Below are 24,668 nucleotides of genomic sequence, written 5' to 3' on the forward strand. Positions count from 1 at the left end.
TAAGTAATGGATAAATCGTTAATCTGGAGCATGCAGATTCAAAACAGTTCCTTTTTCTGAAAGAGCATGGTCAGAGAAGTCTTTTGTTTGTAAAAATGCTCGAACAGAAGTCTTCCAGTGGCATATGTTTAGCAACACCTGGTTAAAATTCTGTTTAAATGTTTATTTTCTTTTTTTTTGAAAAAGGAATGTAATTGTATACTTGCATTTATAGTACAATTTTAATATTTTTGTTCAATAATCTTAAGTGGTTAAATGTAAATTCTGCAGAATGTGGCTACTTTTTAATCCAATTAGTTGATTAATTCAGACTAATCGATTAATCAATTACTAAAATAATCGTTAGTTGCAGCCCGGGATACTTTACCATTATATATTTACCAGCAACTTTATCAGGTACATCTGGCTTTTACTGGGTTGAACCACTTTTTTCCTTAGAATATATTGATATAATGGCATCATACATTTGGTGAAGAATTATTGGCTGCACATGTCTCATGTCACATCCTAAAGGTGTTCTGTTGGGTTAATAATCTAAAAATCCGTTTTTATGGCTTGGTACATATCGTTCTGGAAATAGTCATCAGAAGATGGGTAACATATGTTTAAAGTCTTTTAACAACGAGGCAGCTGAATATATATCAATCACTTTTCAAAAAAATGCATAAGCTCTACAAATGTAAAGTATTCATGGTGGCAAGTTGTTCGGTCAGTGAACGTTCGACTATTTTTGACCCATATCTGAAGAAAGGGAGCACGATAAATTGATTAACACGCTAAAAGCTTTGCCGTCTGTTTTGCATGCGAGGCAACATGTTTCTAGATGACACTGATGTTGTATTCTTCTTTAAAGTTTGTGGTGGTTAGTTGTTTTACAGCCGGTTTGGCTTCAACAAAAGGCATGTCAGATAAACCAGCTCTTGGTTTCTCCTGTGTGATTGTCAGATTCACTGTTGATGTTGAACAATAGAAGAGGTGTACCTAATAATTTGGTCATTGAGTGTACATTTGTGGGCGTAAGAATGAAACATCTCACCAAACAACACTGAATTTCTAACCACCAGGGAAAAGCACCTCCAGTCAGTTAATACTATTTGTTTTAGCGTGAAAGGGCTTTTGTCAGAGGAAAAGAAAGGATCTGAGTGGCAAAGGCTTCCTCAAGTCCTTGGGGAGGTACAGTATGCGCCTATTAGAGATGTTTAACTTGCCACCTCCCTCTCCTTCAGGCCAGAAGTCAGGTAAATGACTTTTGGATTTCACTATGCAGGTCTGCTGAATGTCCCAGTTTGGACCGTTTAATATTAATGCTATAAAAAAAAACAGAAGAAAAAAAGGTGTTTCACAAAATGATGCTCTCAGTGTTTAAGCAGCTGATGCAGAGTTCTTTACCCACTGAGAGGTTAGTGGGCCATGGCTAGCTTCTGGAAGGCCTCCAGATGGAATTACGAGGGCAAACTGTGTGATAGCGGGACAACCAATGAGGCTGTCCTTGTATTCCACGCTGGTCCATTTGCTGCACTGTATGAGTAGTCTTTTTTTTTTTTTTTTTTTCTTGCTGAAGTAGCACAAAGGACAAAAGGACCAGGTCAGGACTTCTGGTTCCTTTAAAGCGACAAGGGCAAATGAGTATGGAAAAAGAAGGAATCACGTCTCCAAGCTAATGCCCTGTGCAGAGAAGTTGTAGAGTAATTTGCATCCCAGAATGTGTGAAGCCTGCTGTTTTCCCTCTCGTTCTGCACTAAAATAACCCTGACTTCAATCACAAACAACTCCCATATAGCAATCCAATTTGGCAGAGTTTGAGTCATGAATTTTTTTAGGAGGGGGTGGGGGGAGAATCTACTTTTTAGAATTATGCAAGTGTTCTTTAATAGGCAGGAGGATTTTTGCAACAGTGTATTGAAGCCATTGACCTTTTCTCCTGCCAATTTTATGTCTTTGAGTGGATTGAGACTATGAAATCTTTTCAGCAGTGTTCTTTTTTTTCACATTATACCATTGACAAGGCACTTTCAGTCAAGATTCAACCAAAAAGCTTTATTTTATGAATGCAGACACTGTTTCACCCAGAGTATTATTGAATCTTAAGTATCCCAATTCCACAATTTCCTGCTCACTCTAAATCCCTTAATGGTTTATGTTGTACATTGTAATAAACAACGGATGATTCAGTGCCATACAAACATTTTATACCTCCTTCATCCTTTTGCCTTTTTGTTACTATCATGAAAGGGTATCTGTGTGTTAGAATGGCTCTATTAAAGTCCAGACTTCAGTCCAGTGTAGAATCTGTATTTCTCTTTTGCTGCAATAAGACCATAAACAGCTTTTTATTTCACGTTCATGTTTTTTAAACAATTTTTATTTCTCTTCCCCCGTTACAATTTAGTGCCCTGACTCAGCCTGCAAGCAGGATCTGCTGGCCTACCTGCAGAGAATCGCCCTGTACTGTCATCAGCTCAACATCTGTAGCAAGGTGAAGGCGGAGGTGCAGAATCTGGGCGGAGAGCTCATTGTTTCTGGGGTAAGTTTGTCATTTGAAAACAGCACATGTTCTTCTCCATCATCCCTGATTGTCCCAGACAGGTTTTTAATCACCAAACCCCTACAGTTGACTATTTAAGCTATTTTTTTTTTTTTTTTTTGCTTGAGGTCACAATGGAGCTGAGATGACAGGTTAAAGGATTATGCAGAATGATGCTAATGCAAAATAATAATAATTATTATTATTATTACTTTAAAAAAACAAGATCATTGTTTCACAATTAAACTTTGCATCACGTAAACAAGATCTCCAGGTGGTTTTCTAATCATTATTGATGCAGTCAAAGTTAATTTATTAGTAATCAGTGCGTGACATCCTACCTTTACCACAGTTAGCTCAAGTGAAAACTTAATTAGATGAATCTGATGATGGTTATGCACCACCACACTTAACCACGTTATAGTTTTGGTACCACCAGAGTAAATCCAACCTATATGTCAATTTGAAACAAAGGGCTGTCTGTTATTGCGCAATAGTCAGCCAGTGTTCATGTTGTTTCACTATGAGTTGAATATTAATCAGAGAAATACATATCTAATCAAATACCAATCAATTCACTGAGTGTGTTTGCTTAGCAGTTCTAATTATACAATGTGTGGAAATTCAAAATGTACCATAGTGGATTTATTGCACATTTCAGAGCTTTCTACTTCAGTAAAAGGTGTCTTTGTTTAATAATTATATGCATGTCCTAATTCAACATGCTTCATTGTTGGTTAGGAAAACATAGAAGGTTTTATAGAAGAATTTAACCTCATCTTGTGTGTTTAACTCACATGTCTTCCAGATGCTGATCCATTATTGATTCATCTCTGTCTGTTCATTAACAGGCATCTTAAATTTAGCTATTTTATCAATTAATTTCCGTGTTGTCCCGAAAGACAAAGAAATACATTCAAATGATTAAATTTTAGTATTTATTGGCTTTACGTTCTGTTTTGAGAGATTTTAAGATTTTATAAATATATGTCCAGTATCGTATTCTCATTTTAATTTCTATATGAAAACTAGGGAATTACAAATTAGTCAGCCCAAGAAATATATTTGAACTTTTTTCTTTTACTTGAAAAATTGATAAATGATATATAGTTGGACTAAATATTTAAAAAGTAATTAAATAATTACTGGAAACCTCTCTTTTCCCTCTTCCCTTTCCGGGGGGAAACCACTGATGAAAATTCCAATGTCTTTATTCATCACTATCAGCATTTTTGTTTATGAAATCTCAGGCAGATTCCAAAGATGTATGTTGACTCAACAATATACATCTTTAATAACTAAAAAAACATATTAGGACCTCAATTTGGAATAAAATGCAGTACATAGCAAATCTGCTCTTGGACAGGTTTCGTGTCTCTTTCTGCTAGAAATATCAGAGGCTCAGTTGTTTCCCGGCAAAGACGAAACTTTGAGGACTAGAATAAGAACTTCAAAGATGAGATTCCTGGAACTGTTGTTTTGATTCAGCAGCCCAGTTTTATGTGCATTTCATCATCCTGTATAATAGTTTGAGGTTTAAATGAATTCTTGACACTTTATTAGTTAACTTCGGACATGATAGTGCCACCACTGTGATTTACAACTGCTAAGTTATTCTTGTGGCTTGATGCCTTATTGTTATCATTTTGACTAAAAGTTTGTCGAAGTAAGACTATAGGATAGTTTGGTTTAACCTAAAGGTGCTGATTTTAGAGAGGGACTCCTTTGCAAGATATCGGTACTAGACAAATATGCCTTACAAATAAAAACATCCAATTTCGTTATTCTTTGAAAAAGAAATTACAAATGACAGAAAATGTTTTCAAAAACTTGGTTTTATTTCAATCATCTCTTCCGGAAGTTGACCTGGTTTCTAAGTCCAAATAACTGCAAGCTGTGAAATCTGGTTGTAAAACAAGAGGCCTTGAGTGGGATGATGTCACTCTGAAGCTCTCGCTGCAAAAAATTCAGATTTTCAGAAAATTAAATCTTCATAAACAGCAAATTCAATTATTCAACAGAACCGATTTATCACCCAGCCCTAGTTTGAACTAATTATCTTTAATGTGCTCTAATTCACAAAATTGCTTTAAGACATTTTTTGCTGTCTAAATCCTTAATCACCCTTCTCTTATCTGCATTGTCACGCAGTCATCGGTACACAGAAGACGACGAGAATAAACAGGGCACTTTCATTTCATTTTGCCCCATTTACATTATGTCGCTTGCCCACTTAAAGTTCAACTTGACTTATTTTATTATTTATACTTTGGCTTCCAATGCGTGTTTAGTTGATACTCCATGATTTCTCTGCTTTCTCGTAGCTTTTCTTCACATTAGATATGCAAGTCCTGCTGAGGTTTCAACCTTTTCATGGTGGCCAGCTGGACTCCACACTCATTAAATTGAAACAGTTGACTCATCTCAGTGTGATGTAGGAGGAGGCCCCCTGGCCGCCGGCCCTTAAATGTCAGGCAAACAAAACAGAAGTAGACATAGGTAGACCTGACCCTTGCGTCTGCTCATTAAGAAATACTAAAATAAGTCGTCATATAGCGAGGGCCGTATTTTTATCCATCTTAATTGCTAGATGCATCGGAGATCCCGAAAGGTACTTCACATAGCTTCTGCATCCTGATGTTGAAGGCGAAGCCAAGAAAGTAATTGCTCTTTTCCCTCATGTCACACATTGCCTTTTTGACATTTTTCTTTATTCTCCCTCCTGTAGTTGGACAGCGCCACCTCTCTGATCCAGGCAGCCAAAAACCTCATGAATGCTGTGGTGCTGACTGTAAAGGCATCCTATGTAGCCTCCACCAAATACCAGAAGGTTTACGGCACGGCCGCGGTTAACTCACCGGTGGTTTCCTGGCGCATGAAGGCTCCCGAGAAGAAGCCTTTGGTCAAACGGGAGAAACCAGAGGAATGCCAGACGCGCGTGCGACGAGGCTCCCAGAAGAAACACATATCCCCCGTCCAGGCCCTCAGTGAATTCAAGGCCATGGACTCCTTCTAAAAAAAAAATATAAAATTAAAAAAAAAAAAAAAAAACACGATGGTATAAGTCGGTGAAAAAAAAAGTCCCTTTTCACATTGTGTTAATCTACTTCCGTTTGCTGTGTGTGCTTGGTGACACCGCAGGAGGACTGCAGTACATATTTAACTGCCTTTACTGTGGCTCGGCTAACACTGTGGTCTTCATGGCTCACAGAACACCAACACACCCGATAGTATTTATTGATCTTATTGTAGCTTAATGTGAGAGCCAAAATGTGACAAACTACTTCTGAAAACCGGGACTTAATATTTATCAAAAGAGGAAAAGGGGCAAATAACAAAAAAGAAAAAATCCCAGTCGATATTCTAGCTATATCATTAACGTGCTGCAGACTGGCTGCTTGTGAACACACTAAAACTGAATGGAAACTGAATGAGTAGAGGAATCATTCTATGCTGAATAAATTGGTGGTTTTGACCCCTCTTGATTTTTTTTTCTTCCAATCTGAATGTTAACCTGTAGTTTTAGGAATATCCTATGTTAAAAATCCTGAGAAGCATCAGGATCCGAATAGTTTCCTTCCTCATAACGATTACTATGACAATAATCCACATGGTGTTTTCTTTTTTCTACCAAAGCACATTTATGGTCTAATGTATTCCCCCTTTAAAATCTCTTTTATTTATAGATTTCATCACTAACTATGATGAGCTTGTTTGGAAGTTGTGTAGCGTATCATTTAGACAGAGAGGATTGATTAGTTGTGGTTTGCTCTGAGAATAGAATCCCTGCATACAGTAACTTTATATTCACCCTTCTCTAATAAATTCCTTAACTTGACCCTCTAAGTTTCCTGTGTTGTTCTTACCAGCATGTATGTATACTTGCTCCTCACTGTCGGGGAGTAAGAAGGTAGACATTCACAAAGAAATGCAGCCCATCAATCTCCAACACCAAGTTGCATTTATTTTTGCATAAGTTTGAAGTTCTTCACAGTAAATGCAGAAGTGATCAAAGAAATGCAGCTGAACATCTTTTTTTTTCGTAGTTTAATTAGCAGAGAGAGATTAAGTCCGTTCCTGAACTGACAATGCACTCCCTGTCATTTGGGTGGAGGAATTATGTAATAACGTTTTTTTCTAATTTAATAAGTGGTGCTGCAATATGCAAGATAATGGAATGAATCAAAATGTTGCAATGTCTCCACTTTTCTTCTCCTGCACTAATATTTCTACGAGCTTTCAGCTGACGGTATTTTTTTTCCATGACAATTGCGCAACATAAATGGTTCCAGTCATTCAGAATGCAAAGCCGTTTCCTTTAGCTGTTGTCTGCATAAATAAATAGGGATGGGATTTATCCTAAAAGTGTGCTTTGTACCTCATTTAAATTTGGAAAATTGTCAGCCCAGGGAGTTTCTTTCTGCAAAGGGTCATTTCTAATGAGCAAATCTGTCTCTGCCATGTTCAAAATTAGAAAAGGCTTTAACAAGTTTGCAGTCGAAACAAATACCCTAATTAATTTAACTGTAGGAGTATTTCAGTGGGTACAAATTGTAGTTAATTTAAAGGACCAAGCATCATCTTTACAGATTTAAAGACCTGTATTGAGAAAGTCTTTAAATGCAAAAATGTTTTGATCCAGTGTCATAGGTCAACTTTCGTACTTTATTGTGACTTGCGGTGTTAATATTTTTGAGATGTTTGCGCCAGTTCTCCTAAACAAATGGCTTTTTCCGTCAACATCCTAAATGGATGACTTCACACAGAGATTCCCAGACGACATACCTTTAGCTTGTCTTTTATTTCACAAAGGTCAAAGTTCTCCTTGAACTTTTCTTTTCCAAAGCGAAACATATACTTTCATCCGGACATTAACGTTTCCCTTATTGTTTTTCCGTTGCCATCGACATGACATCCACTGACCTTGGCTCTTTCTTTGATATCTACAAGGACTATAAACGGCCTGGCATTTCCTTCTCTTTGTGGTTTAAGCTTTGTGTCTTCACCACAGAGAGTTGCTGCAGAAATTTGTGAACTGCCGTCTGTTCAATGAAGTCCAAGAAACTGAGGTCGTCCTGCTGAAAACGCCTTTCAGCCATGTCACATCTACACTTAAGCTTCTCCGAATTGGATTTCTTCATACCAACAAACATCAACTGGAGAATAAATGTTCCCTTTTTATTAATTAAATAATTATAATTCATTTATTTAAGGGTTTTAGCATTTTATGTGTCAAACTAACGCAAAGAGGTAACTAATTGTGAAAGTGGAGAAGAAAACATGCAGAGTTTTCAAATGTTTTACCAATAAAGTTTGGTATGAAGTTGTGTCCATCCCACCTTACTCTGACCTGCTGTGACAAATAAAACAAGACTATTTATACTTGGGCAAGCCAATAAATGAAAAGCAAATCCTCGTATTTCAAATCCTTACTTCACCTGAGAAACTAAACATTTACTTTAAAAAGCGTAAACTATGCCATCTTTGCTTCTAAACATTTAACTCAATTTTTATATTCAGTAGATATAAATGCAAACTTTTATCAGACGATCAGTAAAGTTTGAAGAACTTGGGAGTTCAAGTTGAACTCCAAAGTTCTTCTCAGGCGTAAAAGCCCGTATTGACCGATGAAGCCCATATCAATTCGGCTTAAGCCCGCTGAGTGTCACAGGCTTGAACAGAAGGTTTGGGGAAAAGGGACCAACAAAATGAGCTGAGTGATCAGCAGTCAGAAAGGGAACAACATAATGTTATGATCTTACGGTGACGATGTTGGTCCCCTTTAAGGCAATAAGATCAGTGTGAGGACAACCAACGTGGAGTGTTGCAGAGCTTGTCTGATTTTTGGCATGCCGCTGGGGCCTGGCTGCAAACTCGCTTCACGGTGAGTGATTTCAGCGAATTGGGTCGTTTTAAGAGTCGGCACAGTGCTTTCCTTTTACATAGCGGAGTCGTCGAGTCCCCGAAGGCCTCGCAGCCTCACTCTGCCATTAAAAAACGGAGAACAGATCAGCTAATTGCCGCACGCGACCTTGATCCTCTCGCAAATCAAAATCATCGACGAGCTGAGCTGTCCCAATAATGGTTCACGCAACACTGGTTTAGATTATTCTGCAATTCAGCCTCTGATAATAAATGAGGTTCTTTATGTTTCCACATTGTAGTGCTAATGACCATTAAACACAGCATGCATTAGGCATCTGTGCATCACCAGAGTACCCTCTATTTAGGAAACAGGGCCACAGGGGAAAAGTAGTAACACAATCCAGTTAATGGAGGGATTAATTCCTGGCTGTGGTGCCGTCTCTCCACCAAAATAATCCCTGTGTGTATCCGTCTCCACAATCCAAATAACACAAACCATGATGGCTGACAGCCTGCTCTCTGAAAATTAAAAAGAAAATAAAAAAGAAATAATTAAAAGGACATAATGATGTTAGCAGAAACACCAGCGCGACGTGGGATTTTTACTACTTTGATTTGTTAGATGTCTAAAGCAGGATGTGGTGTATTGAAGGGATTAAAACCGAGTTCTAATCTAGTTAAACAGACCGCCCTCAGAGCAGGCACAGAAATAGATGGAGAGGAAAATGACTGCCCAGGCCTCAGAGGGAGAATGTTGATGAACAGCCCACAACCAGCTGCTGCAATATGTTATTCTGCCTTTCGTGCCACCGTGTCAGAGGCCTTGTGACATCGCACACTTTGCCATCTGCACATATTGACATCGGCGCTCTGAGGGACCTCTCTTATGGCTGCAGAAAGAAACCGTGTCACAGTTGCATGCCCCTCGGTACCCAATCAGCACGGTTTAAAGAGATATAAAAGGTTATCAATGGAACATCATTCTTGTTCTCTGAAGTATGCATGGCTCTAGACGTAGGAAGCGGTATTTTCTGTTTTACTTGGATTCCCTTATCTTTACACAGACACCAGTGATATCAACAATACATATTTCAGAGCGGATGATTGTATTCCGCTTGAATTCCCCTGACATTACTGCTACAGATTCATGGCAGACACTTTTTGGGGAGATATAAAAATGAAGCCGCAGATTTCTTGCCTTCCTAATTTATTCATACGTTTTCTGCCAAAGGTCACACCGGATTCGCAATCTTATTTTCCTTAACAAGTCACCAAGTGGAGAGGTTCTTGATAAATCATGATCTCCTCTGAAAGTTGGGATGTTTTGCAAAAGTATGTTTTAAAGCTCAGCGCCAGAAAACAGTTTTTCATGCTTCCTCGATTCTAACTCCAACAACGGGTCTTTAGAGGTCAAGTGGACGCAGTGTGGCTGCCCAGATTCACTCTCCGCCTGTCACACTCAGTCCATTTTCACATTTCACACATCCAGGTAGTGATGATATTAAGTGCCTGTTGGTTATACATTCAATTTACAACACATATTGTGGTCAATATGTTGAGATACCGACATGAAATATTCAGTACCAAAAACGTTTTAAACCACCCATACTTTTTCTTTACTTTACTTTTCTTAACTTGTTGGCATTTTAGGACAATAATGCCACCAAGTTAAAATAATTGCAGGTAAGTGCTTCAATCATTTTAACTCTGTTTGAAGCAGGGGTAAAATATTCCACTGAGATCATTTTACTCTTAAAAGAAGATGATACATCATCAGTTGTTGTTGCTCTTTTTGTCCAAAGATAACACTTATGGTGCTGTAAAAAAGGATGTGCGTCTTGCTTGACACTGAAAAAAATTGGATAAAACAAATGTTATCAAAATGACTTGAATGAACAAACAAAAGCAGCTTTTACGTGAAAACCAGCCATACTTTGCATCAAACAGCAATCACCCCTGTACCTAATTACATTTTCCCCCTTCGTGAATGTTAAATTTAGCTGAGTTCTGCAGTGGTTTAAATGTTTTATTTTCTGTTTTTTGTTGTTGTTGTTTTTGGTGCACTCATGTGACTTGAATAACAACCGATAAACATAGACACATTTTTGCGCTGCACCGCATGTTTTTTTTGCATCGCCCTTGGTAATCTTGATGTGAATCCTCACACATTGCAAAAACAACTACAATTTACAACCTTTTCTTAGGATATAAAGAATCTTGCCTGTTTGCGTCCCTCATTTATCAGTGGTGGTGACCTCATCCTTCTATCATGGAGTCCAATTTGTTTCATGGTGCAGGTTGAAACCAGCACTCCAGATTAATCCCTGTCAAACTCAAGCCCTGCAGATGCTGTGCTTTTGGTTCACAATCTGTATTAATCTTCCCCAAGTCTCTTCTCTCTGCGCCATCCTGTGACACTGCTAGATAACACCAACGAGTGGAGAAGAATATCCTTAAGTCGTGTTTTTTGTTCAACTTTTTGTATAATCGTGTATTCAAACAACATATACAGGACTGAGAACTGTTGTAACTTTTTCATGGATAATTGTCACTACCAGTGAACAGCTGTTTAAATGCTGTTTCCATGAGCATCTGCTGGTTCAGATTTTATACTTAGTTATTTCATTGGACTCGACTTTGTTACTCTAGACACTGCCACTGTCTGGACATCCATCTCTAAAAGTACTAGATACCAAATTGTTGTTATTAAAATTGAATAGTAAACTGTTATCAATACTCCATCATGCATCACTGGCACTTCGTCGGACTGACAGATTTCTGTTGACTTATTTATCACTCTGTTCTGAGATAACGCTCATTTTCCTCTTTTGTTTAGAATGTATTTTTGTGGAAATATTCATTAATGAAATGTATATTTGCATTGTGGGAGAAATGAGGGTTTTAAGAGTCAAGATGAAGAACTGAATGGGAAAGCATTTGACAAAAGTACTGTATGTACATTTAAGAGAAGGTTAATTGAATAATAAAAATGTATATATTATATATGTGGCTTCTATACATAATTGTATTTTTTCTCACCCAAATATAATATTATTAAGTTTGTTTGTCATACACGTGTTTGAAGCTCAAGGAGCAGGAAGTTCACCTGAATGGACAAGTAAAACACTCTTTGAAAAGATGTTTTCCATCTTTAAAGATGATTGAAAACATACTGATTAATATGAGCTACTCACATTAATCATAACTCCTACATAAAAGGGTTATATTAATTCACGTGTCTGCAGATATGAGCTCAGAATTTGGTCAGAAAAAAGCAAGTGAAGCAACCAGGTTAGGGTGATTATTCAACCAAAGGTGAACTTTAACTGCTCCATTGTAAGTGGATGCAAGCTGCAGTCCCCTGCATCATAGTCAGATGTGCTATATGGCCCAACACCATATCCATATATCTCACTGTGCTAGATAAAGGTCACAGTACCTCCTGCATTCGCATGGAACACTTGCAGTGGACATAAATCATGTGCTGCACAAATATGTAACGTGAATGTGAAACCAAGATATACTTGAATGCACACACACCACTTACAGTATTGTTCTTATGGAAATACATCACAGGTTTATTCATGCTATCAGAGTCGTCGAGCTGATCTGACCCACATAGCTCTGCCATATATTTTTATAGTCTGAGAAAATCAAAGAAGACGCGCTGCAAAAATTTGGTCAGGTTATGTAAAGTGAACAAAAACACAATGGGAACAGAGTCTTTGTCCTACATAATTAAAAAAAATGCATTCATGCTAAAAAGGCTATAATGTGTATACTTCTGTTTTAGGCTAACAGCAGCAGCCTCCACAGAAGTCATTTAAATGTGTACAGAAGCCTTCCACAGCTGCTGTACACGGAAAAGAAATAATATTAAAAAAAAAAAAAAAACACACACACACAGCTGGTTTGCTGGCTACATGTTCTAAGCACTTTGGATGCTGTCAAAGGACACCAGGATTCCCAGGCAGAACCTCCTCAATTACCTGCTCAGCAGGATGGCAGTGATGGACAGGGAGAAGGAGGGGAGAGGGCAGGGGCTATGCCGCTGTCTCTGGGTGTAATGGACAGTGGTGCTGCCAGCTGAAGAGTTTGGAAGGGGACCATGTCCGTAGTGTTGTGCTGACCTTTACAGTGATAGGCAGTTTAGGGATTGTGGGCTGTTATTTTGTCAGTTTCAGACTTGTCAGTATGAGAGAGAAAGAAGGTGAGAGATGGGCACCGCCAGCAAAGGGTAGGTAGTTGTAACAGCCGTCCTATTAGAGAGAGATACCTGGCCGGGGGACTTTTTGCCAAACCTCTGTGGTCAGCTGACATTGTCATTTGCAATGACAAGACGTATAACTTTGCAACCTTTTTGAGAAGCAAAATAAGCGTTTAGTAAAATAATAAATGAGTCATTTATGCTTTTATCCCGATTTTAGCTGATCTTAGACTAATTGTGTCTACCAGTTCCCTCAGGTTACAGCTGTCTTCATGCAGCCTCTTTCCCTTGTGAGTGGGTGAGTCTTCTTAAGGCGCTCCAGTTTCCTCCAGCAATCTAAACGCTTGCATGCTAGCATAAGCAGAGTCTTAACTTGCAATAGGTAAGGATGGAAGCATGCAATAATGTTGTATCTTTATCAATAATGTTGTAGTGTCTTGATATTTTTATTGTTTTCAAATGTATAATATGGAAAAAATAGCCCCCTTATTCCTCTTTGTTTTCGTCTTGAAAACATTTATAAATTAATATTAATAAGTGTTAATTTATTGTAACTAACACGTTTTAATTACAATAAATTAAAACACGTGAATTTATTGTAATTGTGTATATTAAATAGCATACAACTACAGTAACACGCGTTTCATGACACAAGGGGAGTTATCTGATAACCAGTCTGACTTCGTGGTCAGCCATGTCTGTCCAAAAGCTGCATTCATTCAGTTTCCATGTGAACCAGCGTTTCTCCCACTGGTGTCAGTCTTTGTAATTTTTAGTATTGTATCAGGTTCTTGCGGCAGGACATGCTGCTTTTCTGTTTGCAAATAAAGATATAAGTTGACAGAAAATATGACCAGCAGAGGAGGAGATGACTGAAAGAAAATGTGGAGGATATTAAGTCAGCAAGAAATATTTAGCATCCTCCAGCTTCAGACCATTCTGGATTGATCCAAAATAGATCCTGTCTCTGTAGCAGGGCTATTTGACTTTGTCTGTGACAACTGACAACTTTTTTTTTAACAGTTGTTGCATGGAAGGGTTAGTTTAATCTTGATTACACACTGTATACAGTCAAACTCTGAAATAATATGGGTTTCCAAACAATTCTGTTTCATTGCCTTAAGTGCCAATTTAAAGTTTTCACTATGTACAAGTTTTATTTTTCTTTAACCACGTGTAATCAACCTGAACTTCGCTCTTAACAGCAAGGATTACCAAACCATGCTGGAGGTCCACAAAAAAAAAAAAAAAAACTGACTAATTTCTTCATTTACTGTGCAGCCCAGCAGATGGTACCTTAATGGCTTACTGTTCAAAATACATAACAGAAGGGACAGGGCTGTCATTGCTTAAATTACTCAGCAAAAGAGCCAGAGTGGCACAGACTGAAATCTCCTTTGCAAATTTGAACAAGGTCATATTAAATTGTTCAGTAGTTGCCCAAAATGGCTGGAGAACCAGCTTGATTTATGTCTGTCTGTAATTGAATGAGGAAAGAGAGTGACCTCTGCTAAGCCTGAAAATTCTAGCACACACATGGGGTGTGGAAGAATTATTTCCTCCCATCACCAACCATGATCCTCTCTACAACTATTAACTATATAATGAACATTAGCTTTCAGAGAGAGTGGACACCAGAGGAGCTCATCGGCTGGAGTCCATACTTACCCATCAGGAGGGATGTGCTTTCATAGAGCGTAAGAAGCGAATGATGACACTTTAAACAGTGTGCTGCACGGTCAGCAGATTTTTTTTATGTGTTTTTTAGCTGCAACTACATAAAGCAAAGCTAGCTACTCCTATAAATCAAGCTACAAAATAAAACCACTTGTTTTAATGGGTCATCATATCATGAGGTTTTTCTCTTTAGGGAAGTATCCACCAACTGAGGTACAAGCTGTTGGAGTCAGTTGGAGCTGAAGTGTATAATGTAGGGGACACTCAAAAGCTGTGCAAAAAAAAAAAGAAAAAAAAAGAATGGAAGATATGTGAAGAGCTAATTTTCATTATTTTTACATGTGGACTCAAGTGTAATCTTTTGGAACTTTTAGGAGAACAAATGAGTCTTGATCTTGCACATCTTTTATATGTATCTTGCAGATTAGATAAGCAAAAATCTTGTCCTGCTAGTTGAACTTCATTAATACTGGAGGTTCATTAAACATATGACAATAAGTGTCTGTTCTAAATTATAATAAAATGCAGGCTTGTTATGTCCAGTCACTTGTTCAGCAGATTTGATTTAAACCACACTGTCAATTATACTGAATGCTAAGTTTGGATGGTTTCTGACTTGCTTTAATTTTTGACCATTTCATGTTTTATTGATCAAATAATTATTATTATTATTTTTATTTTGCCTATTATTAAGTGGGAATTTAATGGTTTTATACAGGCATGGGGTAATTAAGTAGGTTTTTGTCCAAATTCATCTCAAATTATTTACATGGGACCCTCTTAACCTTTGGCAGCTCTCTTCTTTTGGAACCTTTTACACAAACAAACGTTGAATTACTGTATGACTCAAAACCCTGTAATCTCAAAAACTCTGCAGTGTTGTGCAACAACACAAGCAAAAAAGTTAGAAATTCAGTTGCTGATACAAGTTAAATAAATAGATAAATAAATATATATATATATATATATATATATATATATATATATATATATATATATATTTTTTTTTTTTTTTTTTGAAAACTACATTATAAATAAATGTGCTTATCCTTTGTAATGGCTCATGAGGTAGTACTTTTTTTTTATCTTATAAGCAATATTGTAAACTTTTTGGTTGTCAATAAAGTCTTTTATAACCCTCTCCCCTCCCCGTAAGGTCTGCACAACACTGCAGAGTATCCATAATCGCTACTATATTGGAAAATTATTAAAGATTGTCTTCAAGAACCTTTATTCTTTCCATACTGGAGGAAAGAATAAAACTCGTTAATGCAACGAGTTTTGGTAAGTTTTTGTTTTTGTGCTTTAGCATTTAAGCACGGTGACGAAGAGCCGGAAACTGCGACACGAAGCAATTTAAGCCTTTATTTTCAACATCGTATACCTCTGTGTATTTTATGTTTATTATTTGGGTTTATATTGTTTTTAAAATATTGCCCTTTCTGGAAGAAGATTAAAGCGGCTTAGATGAACGTGCAAGCGCCATTTTGTTTTTCAGGTCAAGTAGCCCTGCAACAGACCTTGATTTTGACTGAAATTCATCCTTATTTTTGCCATGTGGACTAAAATTATATTTCTTGTGGCCTAGCCTGCAGGGCACAGTTTCAATTCCCCCTGAGAAGACCCTGGATTTCAGATGTGAATGTCGGAGCCCTCCCCTGTGATCTCTAGGACTGCTATTAGGACAAGGCATGGTTCCACCTTCACGGTAAACTCACTGCTACACCAAAGTAGGAATTTAACTTTTCTCTGAATAGATTAGACATGGACACTTGTGTGCAACTGATCACATCACGTAAGTATTTGCTAAGCTGAAGAACAATGGAAACACTGTTCTATTTTTGCAAATTATACTGTTTGACATTTGATATTATTTTGAGCTTCAAAGGATACTTGTATGATTAATTTAAAGTGCTACTATTGATTTAAGAAGGTGAATTGTGTGAAACGTGTGATTAGCTTAACCTTAAAATTAAGCAAACATGAAGTGTATTACCCAAAATCATACTAAAGAAAATAAAAACAAAATAGAAATAAAATTAGATTAGAAAAACATTTGAACATAAAACCTGTTATTTCAATCCTTGACACAAAAAGGTGTTCTAAAGCTACCATATGCAAATTAATGTGCCTAAACTCATTTAACTGTTTGTCTTGTCTTTTGCCAGCTGTTATCTATGTTGCTTTGATCATGACTATTACACCAAGTTTGCCAGTAGCAAATCTAGAACTGCTCCAATCGTCTGTATTCCTCTGCATCAGTGCTACACATGCATATCCTACATAATATTTTACAAGGTCCGAGCTGTAAATGGGATTTTGGACCATACCTTTTTGCACTTCAGAAATCCCTGTACCTCTATCATGTTCTCTTCTACTCAGCTCACCTGCTTGATTCAATACAGCTCTGAAGACTATAGTGGCCTTGAAAAAGATTGATTACAACAGAAAAACCTAAACAGTCTACACGTTTTCATGGTTCATTGTAGCTTTAATGAATTGGGTGAAGCATGCAATGGCTCTTTGTTGAAACATGGTGTGTTGTTAATTGTGAAACTCTTTTATTCGTCATCTGCTTGTGTTGGTCTACTATGTCTTCTGAAGCGCACAACTAATGCAGCTGTTTACTAGAAAAATTGAAAGCGCTTCATGCCTCCTTCTGCTAACAAGCTTTATGGCACCTGCCCACTCTGCCAAAGGTTTCAAAAGCTGGTTCAATGACCAAGGTGTGACTGTGGTTGATTGGACACCAAACTTGCCTGACTTAAACCCCGGTGGGGCATTGATGAAGATGAGGCGCCAGACCCAGCAAAGCAGATGAAGGCGTATAAATAAATATATTTGTTAGAAGCCAGACATTTCTGTAGCCTTTCGTAATAATGTAATTTACTGAGACGCTGAATTTTGGGTTTTTATCTGTAAGCCATAATCAATATTAAAATATATAAAAACTTGAAATATTTCTATTTATAGAGAACCTAGTTAACACATAAATTTCAGCTTCAGAAATTATTTGCAAAAAATATCAAACTTTTCCCCGTATGCTAGTTTTTTTAATTTGCTGATATATGAATACAGTAGTAGGTTGTTAATTTTCAAGGGAACTTACAGATGTCTTAAGGAGCTTTGAGGATTTCAGGCAATGTGGTTAAAATATCTCATTCTCTTTCTAAAAAGAATGCCTTTTTTATTTATTTATTTATTTTTATTAGAATTCAAATCATTTTTCCCCAAATGTGTGTGAAGTTGTTGTCAGGAATATCATTGACCTATTTAAACACACGTTTTATGATTACACTATGAAATGGCTCACCAGTGCAGGTTTAAGCAGTGTGCTGCAGTTTGACCTCGTACTCCATTAACCTTACTGGGTATTTGAGCAACATGCATTCTTTTTGTCATTTCTGTTCTACGGAGGGATGAGGACACGGTAATATCCCCAGGCTTTATGCAGCATATCGCCACACAAAGAGCGGGCCTGTTGTGAATGTTTCCATTACTGTCCTGTTTGAATTAACCTTGCCAAGCCTGTTCTCTAACTCAGAGGCAGTTCTCACAGCATGACAGCGTTGTGTTAGCCAGTGGCTAATTCCTTCTAATTGAGTAATGACAACAATTCAGTCTAGTGACACCTGCACTAGAAGGTTAGTCCAAAGCCTTGCCAGCGCCACACTGAGAAACTAAGTCAAACCTACCTTGTACCACACAGTGCACAGCAGGTGATCTCCTCAAATCCAATAAATCTAACTGCAGGCATCGAACACACACACACGTCCGCACGCACGCACTCACACACACACACACACCACACACACACACATTGGTGTTGGCAGAAGCCACATCCTGCAAGAAGTTTTGGTTGTGGGCAGTTTGTTGTGGTCTTATCACAAAAATGCACTAGACTAAATCATAGCCTGTTCTTGTTGGGGATGAGCCCCAGCCATTGTTTGTGAAGTTATTACCTCGGTACACTGAACTTAATGTTGGGCTTAACACACTGAAACGACTGTTAATACACGTGGAATGGCTGTCTTCCTATGCTGGTGACTGCATTGGTCTTAACCACCCAGGAAATGATGCATTAAATTTTGTGGTTACATGTGCACAGGAAGTCTTTATCTTCAGACTGTAGTTTTCACAGCTTACAATAAAAAAGACTTTATGATGTGGCGGCTTAAAAAATGTCAGGATTTAAGTGTTTACAAGATTAGAACAAAAAAATACAAGTGTACAGATGAAATTACACGCCTTGGTCTTTACTTTTTTATTATTCCTATTTTTAATCTCACATTTAATGATGATAAAAAAATAAATGTTGATAGAAATGGTATTTAGACATTTCCATGCCAGGCCTTCATTAACTCTTCATTTCTCACCCTTCGGTTCAGTTCTTTTTAATTAGGTGAACTGTAACTCCTTATCTGCAACTCCTAAAGGCATTAAATTGAAAGAAAAAAAAAAGGAACATCCAAAAGCTTAACTCTCCATATGGCAGCTTTAGCCATCAAACATGTATATTTGGGCAGGAATAATGGAGCATATGCACGCTTAGCAGATTACTGTAAAAAACAAACAAACACAAAAACCGTTGGGAGAAATTCGAGGTTTATGCCATTTTGTGACAAGAATACAATTTCACTGACTGGCACATGAACAGATTCCATGATCAGTTAAAAAGCATGCACTTGGGGACATGAAGTAGCCCGTTGCTACTTTTTGTCAAAGATCTCGAGCTCTAGGTTTCACTAAGCATTCTTCATGCCCTTTTAATTTCATTCATGTGGCACTTAATAGGAACAGGAGCTTGGAGTGCGGCACCAAGGTACTGTTCTATCCATTAAATGTTCAACTGCACATTAAATGCATCTGTATCTTCATGTAAGTAGTTCAATCCATCAATATTATGGCTGTTATATTGCTTGACCATGGTCCAAGAGAGACCAATGATAATAAGTTTAGTTTGAACATGAAATATGGTCAACATCCACAGCCTTGTTTGTGCAATAGAAGAAGCAAAGAAACAGAAATCAATAAGTATTGCTATCGTAGAGTAGAACTGGAAGATGCTGCCAAAAATTAAATGTAATTTTATTTTATTTTTGTACATATTGGTCAATAAAGAAAACATTTTATTTTACTAAGGGAGGTAAAATTCAGATTGCTAATCTATAACAGACTGTTGTGGTGTGGTGATGAACACTTAGTGCACACAAAGATCACTGATCTTCTATACTTGCTGTTATAAGCTTGAGCTGTCAAGCTTTTAACAGTCAATGTTCAATGCAAATAATGTAGGAATAATTTCACTTGTTCTTTTCCTATGCCCAGTGTTTTTACAAAACAAGGTGCTGGAGGCTAATTATGTCATGTGCTTGTGTGTATTACAGAACCTAAATTTAGTTGAACCCTGAAGGTAGAAGGTGAATAAAAATATATTTAAAACCTAAACCAGCGGTGCTGCAAGGCAGAATGTCCAAAACGTGCTTTCAACACATTAACATAAAAATAAAACTAACATGATTATTACAACAAATTCACCCACACATTTGTGATGTCGAACACCGGAGCAAAAGAAGTCCAGATCAGCACAATTCTGTTTAAATCCTTCTGACATTCGGAAAACACTTTACAAACAACAGTTATCTGATCTCAGTTTTATTTCATTTGTTCATTTATTTTTGCTGTTGTCAGCAAGAGTTATCAAATGAACAACTTGGTCTAACCAGCCAGTGTCTAGTAGTGGATATGTCTAATCTAGAGGGTGGAAATGTCATTGTAGAAAATGTATTTTCATTACATTGCTCAATGCAATATAGATCTCAGTTAATTTGGGAAGTGAATAAATCCTGCTTTGCAGTAGCGGCCGATGGAGATATTTGTGGAATGGGAAAACAGATGTATAATGAAAAACTGCAGATTGAATTCTAACAACACAAGCATCCTGTTTGAAATGTTAATTATTTGATTTCATTTAAAGAAAAAAAAAAAAAAAACACACACACACAGACCAAATACTTGATTGCTGTGCATTAAGGCTTTGAACTGTAATCATTGTAGCTGATGTTTTTTTTCTCGACGTCAAAAAGCTTTGCATAGCCCTGCATCACACTCCTTGACCCAATTACACTGATAAAAAGAAACCAAACAAGACATAGCATATTAAAAAGTGCAATTTTTATTTTTTTTATTTTATGAGGCCTACGTTATTAAAAGAGAAGTTCACTCCAGCAGCCTCTCTCGGATGCAGAAAGGTTAATAACCAGATCGTTGAAGTCAGGACACTTTTGGATGAATTCCTGCTTAACAGTTCAGTCGGTGCATTTAACCTTTCCTGTCCCATGTTGCTGATGAGAAATGACTTGATCCTTCTCTGTGTACGGAAACATATTCTGACTCTGCATTCAGCAGGGTTGTGATGGCAACTTGCATTAACTTAGGGGTCATAGCAAATGTGCTCTGAAGATTGTTCTCCGTCAGCGTCCCCAACAGTGACGGGTCAGAAGTTAACCCTGCAGACCTCATAATGCTGAACATCACAGTTCACCTTTCAGCTTTTCTTTTTATATCATTGGAAAATGTCCATATGTGGCATCAGATTTTATTTTATTTTATTTTTCTGTGTGAAACTAGTGCTACAGACCAAGAACAGATTCTGAAAAGTTTTTGTGAATTTAAATCCTCCATTATTCTGCGCCTGGTAGGCTAGGAGCAAAGACTAGGCCCAAAAAGTCTGCGCCTGGTAGCGTGTCAGACTATCTGCATCTGAGTTTGCCTTCTCCGTGGTCAGTGACGCCTTGAGGTCATTTAGCTATGGCTAAAGATCATGAGTTTTTCGAACCGACTTGTCCCGATTCAGATTTTTATTGATTATGTTAACATACAAACGGCATGAGGCCTCCTTCGGCCTAGCTTGTAAACGGTAGGATTTGCCGCCCATCACAGCAGCTCCGTCATAAATCTGGGCAATTGTTTCATTTCCCAGTTTACACGGTTGGAGTTCTTCTTTCAGGAGCTTTTAAGACCCACAGCAGACCTGTCAGGAATCTCTTCAGTGAATTCATGCTCAGGTGAATTCAGTGAAGTATCTGGAAACAGTCACGCACTGCACCCTCTGTAAAGCAATGCAGTGGGCCTTATCCAGCTGACAGGCCATTGCAGCACACATCGCGTTGACAACGTGACATGTCCCTTAAACACAGTCATGAGGTTTCTTCTGTTTCTCTGAGGGTAACTTTAATTATACTGTGTAAGTCTTTTTTTGGTGCCTCTACATTTGAATTGATGTAATTACAAACCCAGCAGAAGGACCAATGCTGTTTTTTCTGGTGTTTTTATTTTTATACTCCTTAACAGATGTAATTTCAATGTAAACTAAAGAAAAAAAAAACCCAAGTAAAAGTTCAGTTTTTGTGAACTAAAAGTATAAAGTACAGACAAATTGTACTTTGTAAAGCTAAACCTTTAAACCTCCACTCGACATTCTTCTTGATTCTCAGGAAATCCTTTGAATAAATACCAAGATGTCCTAGAAACTTAAATGAGCAAGCAAAACAAAGCTACACCAGAAAAACCCCAATACTCTTCCTAATTTTCTCATTTTGGCCAATTTACAGATGCCCATTACATAATAAATGCTTATTTTGCCTCTCAACAAAAACATTGAGTCAGTCTGTCACATGAAGAATTTTCCTTAACTGAGTTATTTCCCAACTGTCCTATTAATCAGAATCAGCTTTTAAGCAAATGACATGCATTTAGGCACTAAAAGGATCTCATTTTGATGACAAAAATGTAATAACGGTTGCTTTGTTTCTTCTCCCTGAAGAGCTTCGACTGTGATGACGTCTTGATTTCGACCAGCCTGCATCATTATTTAATGTCAGTCAGATTTTATTTGTTTAATATTGCAGAGCATTGTCCCATTTTGAGGTCCATTAATTCAGAGAGGTGTGAGCCATGCGGCTGAGAGAGAAGGTCATGTAAGTTAAATAAGCCTTCAATATTTACATAATGAATAAAATAGTTTGGTAACAGGCACTATTACTCTGAATAGTCTTGTCGCATTCCATAAAGGGCAGAGTGAGCCCTGCATGCTGTGGAGGAGAAATGCCAGCCTGTTCATCTGTGCAAAGGTATTATGAAATGTGACCCATGGTGTGTTGTTTGTCAGAACTTGTGAATGACATTTAATGAATCACACAAACCATTGTTCTTCCCACCATGGGTTACAAAAACTTAGTTTTAGCTCACTCATAATACGTTCTTTGTTTGGAGGGCCAGGTGTCACGGTTTCTGTGGGATGGCCCATAATTTTTATTTCTTCTGGCTCATCCCACAAGTTGAGATAATTTCCCTCATGTTGGTCCAGTTTTTCAAAGGTCAGGAGAGCGGAACAGACTGAGATTTGGCTTATATTAAATGACTATGAAGATGGCAGCAAAGGTCCCAACATAAGGGGCTGTGTTTCAAGTCAATCAAACTACACACATAGGTCAAGTGAAGGTTAACATGCTGCCATCTGTGCTGCATAAGTATTTACATCCCAGACAGATTACAACATTGCCTATCCTAACCTTTAGAGATAATCAAAACATCAGTTTCATGATTGATAATCAAGACTGCCATAAGAAATATTACAAATAACAAAAATTACTGTACTAACTGAATATTGTAGTGCATCTACAGAGCAGTTAATACTATTGTAAATTAATATGATAAATTCTACAATCATAATGCGTATGAATGCATTAGTGTAGTGAAAAGAGATGATGCTAATTACAATATATTTTGGGGAATACAAAATGTAATGTCACTGTCTTTTGGTTAGGAATAAGTCATGCATCATTTTTACCCTATTATTACATATAGACAACTCATAATTACGGTGGTGTGAAAGATATTTTCCCCTTTACGATTTCCTATTTTTTTTTTTTTTGCATGTTTGTCACACTTCAGTGTTTCAGAACATTAAACCAATTTAAAAGAAACACTAGCACAAAATGCAGTTTTTAAATTAAGGTGTTTATTATTAAGGGGAAAAAAATCCAAACCAGTTTGAGCCACGGTTGAGCAACAATGGATGGGAACTGTCTTTATTTTTTATATATATATTTAGTTTGCTCTACTTTTCATTATTGTCATTGTGTAATCTACTTTGATATCCTTACTGTGATTTGTTGTAGTGTTTTTTTGTGTGGAAAAAGTAAAATCCATAGTAAAATAATTCTAAGAAGAAAAATTATGTATCAATTTTGATGAGTGGAATTTACATGCCTTAAGTTTTTCCAATTTTATCGATGATGCTAATAGTTTGGTTTTGGTTTTATCTGGCCAAGACGGCTCGTCCTCTTCCCTTCTGTTCTCTCCCCTGGTTGGTTTGGGCAAACCGTAAACAGGAATTCTTATAGTATTCTTTCCACTATACCTTTCTTCTTGCTAATTCTATGTATATAAAGATCAGATTTAGGAAGTGCATCATTAATAATTACCATACTACGTCTTCCACCAGAGTTAGCACTTCTTTGCTGTTACGGTGGATGTGACTATCCAATAAAACACAAGCTGCCTTTATTGGGCAGCAAAATGTTGTGGTATGGGACGTGATTTGTTCTGTATTTTGATAAACGTTCAATAGACACATCTGTCATATACACAGCAACACTAAATTAAACTATAATTAAAAATAAAATGGGAAATATTAAGATCAGCTCAATTGTCATGTCAGGACTTCCACAGGACCCCCGAGCCGCTACATACTGGTGCAACAGGCAGACACTGCTGTTGCCTAGAAACAGTCACATCACACATCTCGCTGCTTTCAACATCCGCGCCTTTTTTAAATGTCCAATCAATACTCCACCATCTCCCCAGAAGGGAAAGCCCTTCCGAGGATACGCACAGAAATTAGAAGACCTATCTATGGCTGAACAGCGTCAGTCAGAATGAACACAAGGCAAATTTTAAAAATGTGTCTGCGTGTCATCTCCAGTGTCGTCTCAAACTATTTTGTTAATCCATGTACAAAGACAAGTAACTGGGCTCTGTTACTGACATCACAAAAGCCATGGCATTAATAAACTTTTTTTGTCCCTTTTACTCAACCCAAAGCGTGTGCTTTTGGTTTTTGCATTTAAACACCGGTTTCCTTTCATCCGCATTAACTCCACAGCGGCAGAGAGGAGCTGGTTTGCTCAGGCTGCACAGTTGTCCATTTCAAACACAATTCCAAAATTATTCGCAGCATCTTTGCCGCATTCTATCCTTGTTTAACTTCAAGTCCTCCTAACCACAAAGTAAATTGTACACAGTGTGATGGACAATACCGTGCTCAGAAATGTCCCGTGGTCAGACAGCAGCCTTTGAATGTGATAAAAGGCTCCGGATGGCAGGAGGGTT

At 37.5% G+C, this 24,668-nt stretch overlaps 2 long non-coding RNA genes across 2 annotated transcripts in view; both read left to right on the forward strand.

Annotated features, from left to right (window-relative positions):
• Positions 1–2,335: 2,335 nt before the first annotated feature.
• Positions 2,336–6,362, forward strand: LOC106955567 (uncharacterized). The gene is made up of 2 exons (XR_001426605.1): positions 2,336–2,524; positions 5,253–6,362. It is a non-coding gene; the product is annotated as an uncharacterized LOC106955567 (long non-coding RNA).
• Positions 6,363–15,433: 9,071 nt separating this feature from the next.
• The window catches only part of LOC106955575 (uncharacterized), a 91,988-nt gene continuing 82,753 nt past the window's right edge, over positions 15,434–24,668 (forward strand). The window contains exons 1-2 of the long non-coding RNA XR_001426608.1: positions 15,434–15,557; positions 15,862–15,981. This is a non-coding gene — a long non-coding RNA (uncharacterized LOC106955575). The remainder of the gene's footprint in view (positions 15,558–15,861; positions 15,982–24,668) is intronic.

The sequence above is a fragment of the Poecilia latipinna genome, unplaced genomic scaffold, assembly GCF_001443285.1.
Source record: "Poecilia latipinna isolate Pla-1442-1.1 unplaced genomic scaffold, P_latipinna-1.0 Scaffold747, whole genome shotgun sequence".
NCBI lineage: Eukaryota > Metazoa > Chordata > Actinopteri > Cyprinodontiformes > Poeciliidae > Poecilia > Poecilia latipinna.